Source organism: Montipora capricornis, chromosome 3, assembly GCF_036669925.1.
Source record: "Montipora capricornis isolate CH-2021 chromosome 3, ASM3666992v2, whole genome shotgun sequence".
NCBI lineage: Eukaryota > Metazoa > Cnidaria > Anthozoa > Scleractinia > Acroporidae > Montipora > Montipora capricornis.
In genome coordinates this window covers 13,776,091-13,786,194 of record NC_090885.1, presented here as the reverse complement: position 1 = coordinate 13,786,194, position 10,104 = coordinate 13,776,091, and the positions used below count along the sequence as shown (strand labels likewise).

Genomic DNA, 10,104 nt, shown 5'->3' with positions numbered 1-10,104 from the left:
TTGTTGACTATTGCGGGTCATGCCTCACTCATTTATTGAGCCTTATGTAAAAAAACAACCTACAAATAATTTGGGTTACAAGCTGTGAAATATTTTTGAACCCTGACATATTAATTTACATTTAATTTTTTTGTTTTAAGAACACATTCAAAGTCAATAAACAAGGTACCAGAAATTATAATAATTACATTATTATTGACGTTTTAATTCCAGGACACTTAGTCTAACCTGCAAAAAATCAGTAAATTTTGAGCAAAATCAGGGGCATGAAATTTGTACATAAATCCCTTCAGCCTCAAGCCATTCCCATGTTATCTAAGTTGGTAACAATAAAGTGGATTACATGAACAAGCATAATTTTATTTACTACAATGTAACATCATTGGAAACTCTGAAAGGATACCCCCTTTCCTGTTCATCCTGAAAATACAATAGCAAAATAAATTCAATAATCAAATTATTGAATATTAAGTTATTAAAAAATCCCAAAATATTAAACAATGCTAACACTTAACATTCTACAGTTTATATGTAATTCATCCATGAAAAAAAAATCAGGAAAAGGAAAACCTTCCTACAATGTAACTGCAGTCACAGTGTAGACAGTGTCCTTTTTGACTGGATGTTTTTGACATCAATAATTTGTGAATCAATGGCTTAATTAGCACCTGTACAACTTGCAGTTTTCAACACCTAGCTCATTTCAAACTGGCCATCTATACAATGTACATGTATGTACATTTACAGTGTAAATGTACCAATGCTTGAATATCACCATGCAGATAGTAATCTGATGGCTCACTGGCTCAATGACAACCAGACGGAGTGTTCTGATTATATTTTTATAGAGGATATTACATGGCCGCACGGAGATACGAAATTTCTCTTCGAGTGTTGAAAATATTTCACGAGTGAGCGCATCTCCAAGTGGCCATGTATATTCGATTTATTATATAAATACCAATGAAATACTTAATCATTTCACGAAGGCATCGAAAGGCACGATTTTCATATGTAACCATAGCAACAGTGATCTTTTCATGTGTGAAAATAACATATTATCGTCACGTGGAGATATCATGTTTTCGTGCGAAAGCTCACTTGGTATTTCATTAGTGTTCATGTAATAATATTATGGTATGTATGTATTTATCATGGAGATAGACATGGACCAACTGCTAAATAATTTCAAACAACTTTTCAGAACATTTTTTTAAATGAATGCCTAGTATTAAACACCTGCTGACTTCCAGTATATACAATAGCCAGAAACTCATATGACAATGTGAAAAAGTTTTTGATTTCTCAGCAATGCTGGCTGGTACACTCTCATGAATGAGGAAATGTAACAAACAAGGAGTCTCAGATTAATTATCTTTTTACGGTGTCTCAAACCAAATAAAAATATGACTGCTACATGTAGCAGGGAAGATGGTGGGTGGTATGAGGAAAATGATAAAAGAGGAAACATCAAAGACACCATGGTTATCATTATTGCAAGAGAGAGTAACAACTTGGCAGAACTGTGGTCCAATGAAACTGTAAGATGATTATAAAAATAAATTCAGTACTTAATATGCTGGAAATCTTTGCATAAAATATACTTCGATTGGTCATAACAAAAGAACAGGAGGGAACCCTTTTTTTTTCAACTCACAAATACAATACAGTACAATTGAGAAATATTTTTGCAAAGTAAATTAACCTACCTTGCTTGATTTTGGCATATCTGATGCTACACCTTGACGCAAGTCTTTTATACTAAGAAGAATTTAAAAAACTTAAGGCTCCATCAGAAAACGTTATGTGATATTAGTGTACAGGCTGACTATCTCCCTAAAAATAACATTTTGGTTCATTTAAATAACATCAATTTAATTAAACTAACAACATGCTTTGAATTTTTAAATCAAAATTTAACCTTATAGATTCCTGGTGTCCTGATCCCTCCACTGTCTTTGCTCCCCATCTCTGTTCTTGTTCAGATACATCATTCTAATATTTGCAGGAAATTATAGTGTCATAAACCATAATGATTGTGTATGAAGACTGTTCATCAGAAAATATATAGAGGATATTACATGGGCAGGCAGAGATATGAAATTTCTCTTTGAGTGTTGAGAAATATTTTTCAACACGAGAAGAGAAATTTCCTATCTCCAAGAGGCCATGTACTGTAATATTATTATATAAACACCAATGAAATACTAAATCATTTCACAAAAGGCATCGAAAGGCACGATTTTTATTTGTCACCATAGCAACAGTGATATTTTCACATGTGAAGATATCATGTTTTCGCATGAAAGCTCACTTTGTATTTTATTGGTGTTTAGATAATAAACTAAATTATCATTATTAAATATGAATACAAGTAATACACTCAGATTATTATTTTTCATTTTAATTGCCATGGCACGATACAATGTACATCATTTTCACAGTCATTTTTAATACTCTCATTCTTGGATATAGTCACATGTACATAATTGTACATGTATCCTCCCTTTACCTGAGGGGAATGGTCAAATATGTTGTAGCTCAATTCTTTTTTGCAGCTTCAAATTTTACCTTTTCAGTTCTAAGTGTGTGACTGTCTTATACATGTACATGTATGTAGATTTAACTCTGGACAACTTCAGGATGCATCGGTTAATTAAACCAGTTCAATTTTGATTAAATTTTTCCTTTGTTTCAGTTTACAACTAATTAACAATTATTCCATGAGAGCATGTTGGATATGAGATGGTAAATAGCCAACAAGGGGCTTAGCACCGAGTTGGCTATAACCAGTCGACAGCTCATATCCAATGAGCGTGAATGGAATAATTGTTTTATTAAATTCCTTAAACTCCAAAAGTTTGGAAGTACGAAAGACGAGCAAATTAAGTGAGAAAATCCCAGCGAAATCGAAAAAACTTGATGAAGATGCGTAATACCTGGTGGTGAGACAGATCTAGATGTCTAATGCCAGATGATATTTTCCTCGTCAAAGGGAAACCCATTAGGAGCAAAAGAGTTCAAAGTCAAACTATTGGCGAAATTTGACAGGTGGGATTAGCCTGCTACCTGGGACAACTTTTAATGGACTTTGTAGATGCACTGTCTGCATGCAGCAGGAAAAGAGGCTGAAAATTAGTAAAAATTTGTCTTGGGTAGCCCAGTTGGCCCTATAACTTGGCTATTCAAGACAATTTTTTGCTCATTTTACGATCAGGCCTTGGTTGACCAACGGCATTAAAATTCTCCTGACACTGTGTTACCTTAGCAGTGCTCAGCCAAGGTTACCCATGCACCAGGGAAACATGCTGCATGAGAAAGTAGAAATGTGTAATTGCTAGGGTAATCCTGCTACAAGTAGAGTTTTCCTCCCTCCTTGTAAACAGGCCCTATTAAAGTAAACTATGGAAATTAAATTGTTTACTGTGCAAAACGATCTTGCTAAATCCAAGTCTAGAAATCAGTGGCTTTGACATGTGACCGTGAACAACACTCGTAAATATTAAAGTTGAAGTAGTAAGCTATGCATTTCACTGGTGCAACACAAAAAGCTAAAAAAATTATCAGGCGAGGAAAATGAAAATGGAAGTGTCGTGAGCTTTAAAACCTTAGAATAATAATGTCGAGATAACGATATTAATTCGAGTCAAATAAGTCTTTTCAAAGTGAAACTCCAAAGAGTTACAAAGTATGGTTTAATAATTTATGACAATTAGTCAAATAAACTATCAGCAACCGGACAAGGTACGATTTACGTCAAGAAGCACAAAAACAGGAAATTCGATTGAACGAAAATTTTTCTTCTCTAGCCAACATTCCGCTGCAGCGCAAAAAACGAGAAAAATGGTTCGATATCGCAAAAAAGTGGATCAAACGAAGGGCAAATACTCACTACAAAGTCGGGATCCGTTTCCCAATCGTCATCATCGCCATCATTAGCGATCGCTTTGGTGTCATATCCCGATTTCCACATTTTGTTCTGCGGTAAAAAGATGCCAAGTCAAGCTGATCACTAGAAATCGGAGAAGACAGTCATTTCCTGGCTCACTCCCCTCAATCAGTCACATGATATTTTGTTTAAAACCGCTGGATGCTCACGTGCTCGTTCTTTTCCTCGCCATCTTTTCTTGCAATTCTTGCAATTCTTGCGATTCTTGCGAGGCTGATTTTGAATTAAGTCCAAGCACAGGCTCCCGAAGTTCACAAGGCGAGTTTGCATTACATTAAGATAGTTCAATAGAGAAAAGAGTTAAAAACTAAGTTAAGTTGCAAAAAATGTCTTTTTTGCAATAAACAAGTTTTCCCTACCTCAAATATGGGTGTTCACTTCTGTTTTGTTTCGATTTAAAAGCCATTTTAAGCATGTTTTGTCGAAATCAGTACTCGTTTATACCCTCTCCAGAGTCGAACATCACTCCACAATCTCATCTCACGCTTCACAAGCGAAAGTCCTCAATCCCGATTAAATTTTCATTTTCTTTTATAAAACTAGACGCTCTATACAGCGTACACTGAGTTGCCTGTGGTACGTGTTACACAACAACAGAAGGCACTGAATTGCGTGGTGTTGAACTGCAGCGTTCCAGTTAATTTTCTCAAGTGGGGGGTCATTAAGACCATTTGAGGGTCAGCCACATTTCGCGCCAGCAGAGGCCCTTTGGCTCACACGTTGACACCTTTAATTATTTCGTAATGTCCTGTTCCATTTTGAGGTCTTTTAGTTTTTTAAGCTTGGTAATAAATTCAGTTTAAAGATAACAAAACACGCTCTTGAGTAAAATTCACTCCTTTCTTCTTTAAATAAAACTAGCTGCAAATTGCTCTGACGGAGGTTTTCCAGCATGTCATGCATGTCTTGCACTTGTACTAAGCAAACGTTTATTGCACACACTAAGAAAGGACTGAAGATGTTGTTTCCACTTCATAATTCCTCTTCTTGTTAGTCTAATCTGATGCCAGGTCAAAACATTGTTTGGCTTTACGTCAACCGCGCACCGGTGGCTCAGTTGGTTGAGCATCGGGTTGTCATGCGGGAGGTCGTGAGTTCGACTCCGGCCGGACCAACACTCAGGGTCTTAAAATAACTGCCTTTGTAATTACATCTGCAAATGGTTAAGACTTTCAAGTCTTCTCGGATAAGGACTATAAACCGTATGTCCCGTCTCACAACCTTTCAATGCTCACAACCCAGAGGGACGTAAAAGAAACCACACACTATTCGTAAAGAGTAGGAGGGCATGGAGCTCCCGGTGTTGTGGTCAGGACTCATTTCATTCATTCATGTGCTGGGTGAGACCGCTAATGGACTGATAGCGGCTGCCAGCGGCGCCTATATATGCTGATGTCCGATCTCACCCATACATGTAGATCCCTTGCTTGTAAAACGCATTTGAATATATTAATAGAAAATGCGCTATATAAATTTATTACCATTACCATTACCATTACGTTTGCTCCAGAAAGTATCGTAAAAGCCAGAAAACCTTTATCACGCGGCGGCCATTTTGGATTCCGTGGGGAATAAAGGATTTGTCTTTGCATTGTCTTTGCCCGTCCAGCCTCACACTGAATGAGAGGTTCGACGGGAAAAATCTTTTGTTTGGACATTGAGTGATATGGGTCACAGAAAAAGACAATCCAAAAGACAGATGAAGAAAAAAAATAGCAGTTTTTATATAACTCTGAATCGAATTCTCATCGAAAGGTTAATGACAATCGATCGTAAAAACACGAAATTTTCTGCAGTCTGACTTGAGGGAGTTTGGAGAATTCTCGACAGTTATGCAAACCCTCGATTATTATTTTGACTGGATGTTTGACATCAATAATTTGTGAATCAATTGTCTAATTACAACTTGCAATTTTCAACACTCATTTCAAACTGCCATGTACATGTATGTACACTTACAGTGTAATTGTACCAAGTACTTGAATATAACCATGCAGATAGTAACTCTGATGGCTCACTGGCTCACTGGCTCAAAGGCTCAGTGAAAACCAGACGGAGTGTTCTGAATATATAGAGGACATTACATAGCCGCGCGGAGATAAGAAATTCTCTTCGAGTGTTGAAAAATATCTCACGAGTGAGCGCATCTCCAAGCGGCCATGTAATATTCTATTTATTATATAAACACCAATGAAATACTTAATCATTTCAGGAAAGGCATCGAAAGCCGCGATTTTTATATGTAACCTTAGCAACAGTGTTATCTTTTCATGTGTGAAAATAACATGTTATCTTCACATTTGAAGATATCATGTTTTCGCACGAAAGCTCACTTGGTATTTTATTGGTGTTTGTATAATAAACGTATTTATCACATAGACAAACTGCTAAATAATTTCAAACAACTTTTCAGAACATTTTTGAAGTGAATACCTAGTATTAAACACCTGCTGACTTACAGTGTATACTATAGCGAGAAACTCATATGACAATTGAAAAAAGTTTTGATTTCTCAGCAATGCTGGCTGGTACACTCTCATGAATAAGGAAATGTTACGTAACAAACAAGGAGATTAATTCTCTTTTTACGGTGTCTCAAAATGCCAATATGACTGCTACATGTAGCAGGGAAGATAGTGGTATGAGGAAAATGATAAAAGAGGAAACACCAAAAGCAAAAGAGAGAAGAAAGTTGGAAGAAAACAGAGGTAACATCCTAACATTGGACAAACAATTGAAGAGTATGTTTGAAAGTGAAGTGTGGTGCGGGGGCCGATGCTTGGCGGCGAATGGGTGTGTTGACATACTTTATGATGGCAACAAGTGTGTAGGGAAGAAAGTCACGTTCCAGGAGAATTCAGGAACATCTCCAAGCAAAATGCAAATCCTCCTTTAGTTATGGAAGTGTTGTTCAGTTGTGTACTGCACGGAATAAACGGCGTAAGTCTTCCGCTAGATACAAAGGGTTGGCACAAGTCGTACAAAGACGTGCAAGAAAGGGTTTCACGCTTCACTAGATTCCATGACTACCCAAAAGCAGCATGGTACTCTGTGTTTGAAGAATGAAGCAGCAGCCAAACGGCGAGAACGTCAAACCAACTCGAGACAGATATCTGACATGTTAGATGTTTTTTTTTTCCCGTACCGTTGCAACTGTGAAGAGTCACCACGTGCAGAAGACAACGGTGACGGTGACGATGATGATGATGATGATGCACAGGTCATTGAGTGGGTGGCTTGTGACTTCTGTGTTGAGTGGTACCACATTTTGCGTGTGCAAGTAACAAACCTGCCACAAAATTGGATTTGCACCTCCTGCAAGTAGAATTGTTACCTTTAAGATGAGCACGTAGAACATTTACTACGAGAAGGACTCCAGTGTGTCTTTTGCTTTGTTTCGTTAATAGCTAAGAGTAATTTAAAGCCGCGTGCAAATGCACTGGATTTGTCCACTGTACAAGCTCTCAACAAGTTGAGCGCATTTGAACACTCTGTTGAGAGGTGTTGAGCGGTGCTGAGCGGTGTTGAGTCTTGTTGAGTCAAATTTGAAACTGGTCAAACTTTTCGCTCAACACGGCTCAACATTTCCTTTGTTTCGCGGTCATCCATGTGTGGCTCAACAAAGTCGAGTGCATTTGCACAGCAACGCTCAACATGTTGAGCCCACGCACGCGCAGTGCCCAGCGTATCCATTGGGAGTTTAAGCATATCGAACATTTTACAAGATGGCGTTGCAGGAGTTAGAAGTTCTACAGGAAAGTTCAAATAACAAAAATTCCAAAAGAGGAAAGACAAGAAAATGGACGGAAGAAGAAACGGAAAAGCTTATTCAGTGATTTGTTGGAGAAAAAAACATGCTTATGGAACGTAAGCAAGAAAGAATACCACTTAAAAAACACGAGAGAGAAAGCACTCAGTGATATGAATGAAGAACTAGACATTGAAGTAGCAGATATTAAGACAAAGATCTTGGGCCTTGGATTCAACATAAGCTTTGTTGAGGTCGTTTGAACACCCCGCTCAACAACACCTCAACAAACACTCAACATGTTGAGAGCTTGTACAGTGGACAAATCCAGTGCATTTGCACGCGGCTTAACATTGAAAAGAAATGGTCATTAAATTGCTGAAACTTCAAATGCCGCAGTAGATTTGTTCATGTTACTTTTCTCAAAATACGTAAAGCAATGAAGGAAAGTAGAAAACTTGAAACGTTTTTTAAAGAGTGATACATAAAATTATTTCCTAAAGACGAGAAGATTTGATCTGATTTTACTCATTTTTCTAGCCCTAGCGTCGAGACTTCGACCAAAATTCTTCTGAAGGTTGAAATGCCACACATATGCCCGGGGTTCCCCCTTCCCCCTCCGTCTGGATTAACATTGATAGGTGCATGAGTTCATGGGCTCGACTACTATTAGGGGCACTCCCGATTCTACTGATTCCTTTCCTCTATGGCAGGACTAAAGTACTATTCAACACCACCTGGACAGGCACTGGAAATTTGGACTCTTATGGTTTGTCTTTTCTTTTTAATGTTTTTTTTTATTATTATTTTTATTTATAAACAATATTTGATCACAGCATTTGCTCTAAGAGCACAAAGTGCTCATCTGCAATGTACAGTTTGACGATGCTAGGCAAGGTGGAGGATCTGATTATTACAAGCGAACTGTCATACCAGTGAGTTGTGGAATTTGAACATACGTAACGTCGATTTTATTATCCGTGTCTCGGGATCAAGTCAAACCAACTCAAAAAGAGAGAAGGACAAGATGAAGCAAAAGTACGTAAGTTGATTTTCTTTGTTTTCTTAACGCTAAGAAAAGTCAACTTTTTGGCATTTTATGATTCCGTTGCAGAATTCCGAGTACTCCGGTTTCCCCTCTCGATCTCCTCAAAAACCAAAATTAATCTGACGGTCATTGTAAAATGCAGACTGCAGACAAGGCTTAACCGTTAACACTTCTAAAGAGTTTGGGCTTTTTCTGCAAATCAACAGTTACATTTTAACTTAGTCTGCATTTTACCCCTAAGTCTGCAGTCTACATTTTACACAAACCAATGATTTGATTTGATTTGCGTTGACTTGTTAATTTTAATACCAATTTTTAAGAAACATTCCCTCCTGTTTCACTGTCCTAAAATTTGGAACTTCTTGGTGACCGATAAAGGCCGCTCGCCATCTTTGAGCACATTCCTAGGAGATAGACAGAACACCGCCTTGGCACCTTATCCTCACTTACATTATTCAAACTGCTGCAGATGTTACGCGCTTTTATATTATGAGTCAGCATCCGTAACATTATGGGGGTGGGGGGAGGAGGAAGAGAGGTTGGGTTGGGAGTATCAATTTACGTAATACGCCCATAGGGTTCACTGAGATTTCCTCGCCACAAATTATTTTCTAATCCCTTACTTATTTCTTTACTGTTTTGTTTTGTTTTGTTTTGTTTTCTTTTTGTATCAAATTGCTTGTACTTAGTTCCTTGTCGCTATATTATCTTGAACTAGATTCAGTTGTTTCCCGATTGTATTGTATCACTTAGACTTTTCTTTCCCTAATGAAAATTGTATTATGTGGAAAAGAAATAAAGTAAGTGAATAAAATAAATGAATTCATCGTATGTTACTGAAGACTCAAATTGCGAGTCTGGGCTGCCTGTGCCCGAAGCTGTTGTCGTGCAGATACAAATTAAAGAATAAGCAAGCTAGGTCATTTTACACACCGGCAACAAGAATCCAAGTGACGTCATGCGAGAAAAGATAATCATTGGCCTCTATTCTTACGTAAACAATTTTCTTTCTTTTGTGACAGAACAAAACTATTCGGGCTTCTCACGTTTTTGTCATCTGTAGTCGCTTCAGGATTTATTGATACGCAAATGCGCTTTATAGTCCCTATTTTCTTCCCGGCACAGTTGAGACCAAACGGGATTAAACCCTGTCTTCTACAGAGCTTTGAAATTAGCAAAAAGTGCTTGAATCTTAAATGTTTGAGAACACTGTGATTTTAACTAAGCAGCGGTCAGCCTGCAAAAGTCAGCTTCAGTTTTTGCTTTTTGCAATATTTTATTTCTGGCTTGCCAAGTTATACTTTTGAAAGAGATAATATGAAACTGGCCTTATTCCGGCCTTGCTCATTTGTTTTTAGT

At 37.5% G+C, this 10,104-nt stretch overlaps 2 long non-coding RNA genes across 5 annotated transcripts in view; both read right to left on the bottom strand.

Moving 5' to 3' along the window:
- Nucleotides 1-1,726: 1,726 nt before the first annotated feature.
- LOC138041146 (uncharacterized) lies at nt 1,727-4,042 on the bottom strand. The gene is made up of 3 exons (XR_011130757.1): nt 3,893-4,042; nt 1,922-1,995; nt 1,727-1,761 (listed from the first exon to the last, which is right to left on the bottom strand). It is a non-coding gene; the product is annotated as an uncharacterized lncRNA (long non-coding RNA).
- Nucleotides 4,043-6,211: 2,169 nt separating this feature from the next.
- The window catches only part of LOC138041145 (uncharacterized), a 9,320-nt gene continuing 5,427 nt past the window's right edge, over nt 6,212-10,104 (bottom strand). For 2 of the 4 annotated variants that reach the window (XR_011130753.1, XR_011130755.1), the window contains exon 4: nt 6,212-7,264. This is a non-coding gene — a long non-coding RNA (uncharacterized lncRNA). Of the gene's footprint in view, nt 7,265-8,982; nt 9,150-10,104 lie in introns of those variants that run through there. The other 2 variants (XR_011130756.1, XR_011130754.1) reach the window with 2 other exon arrangements.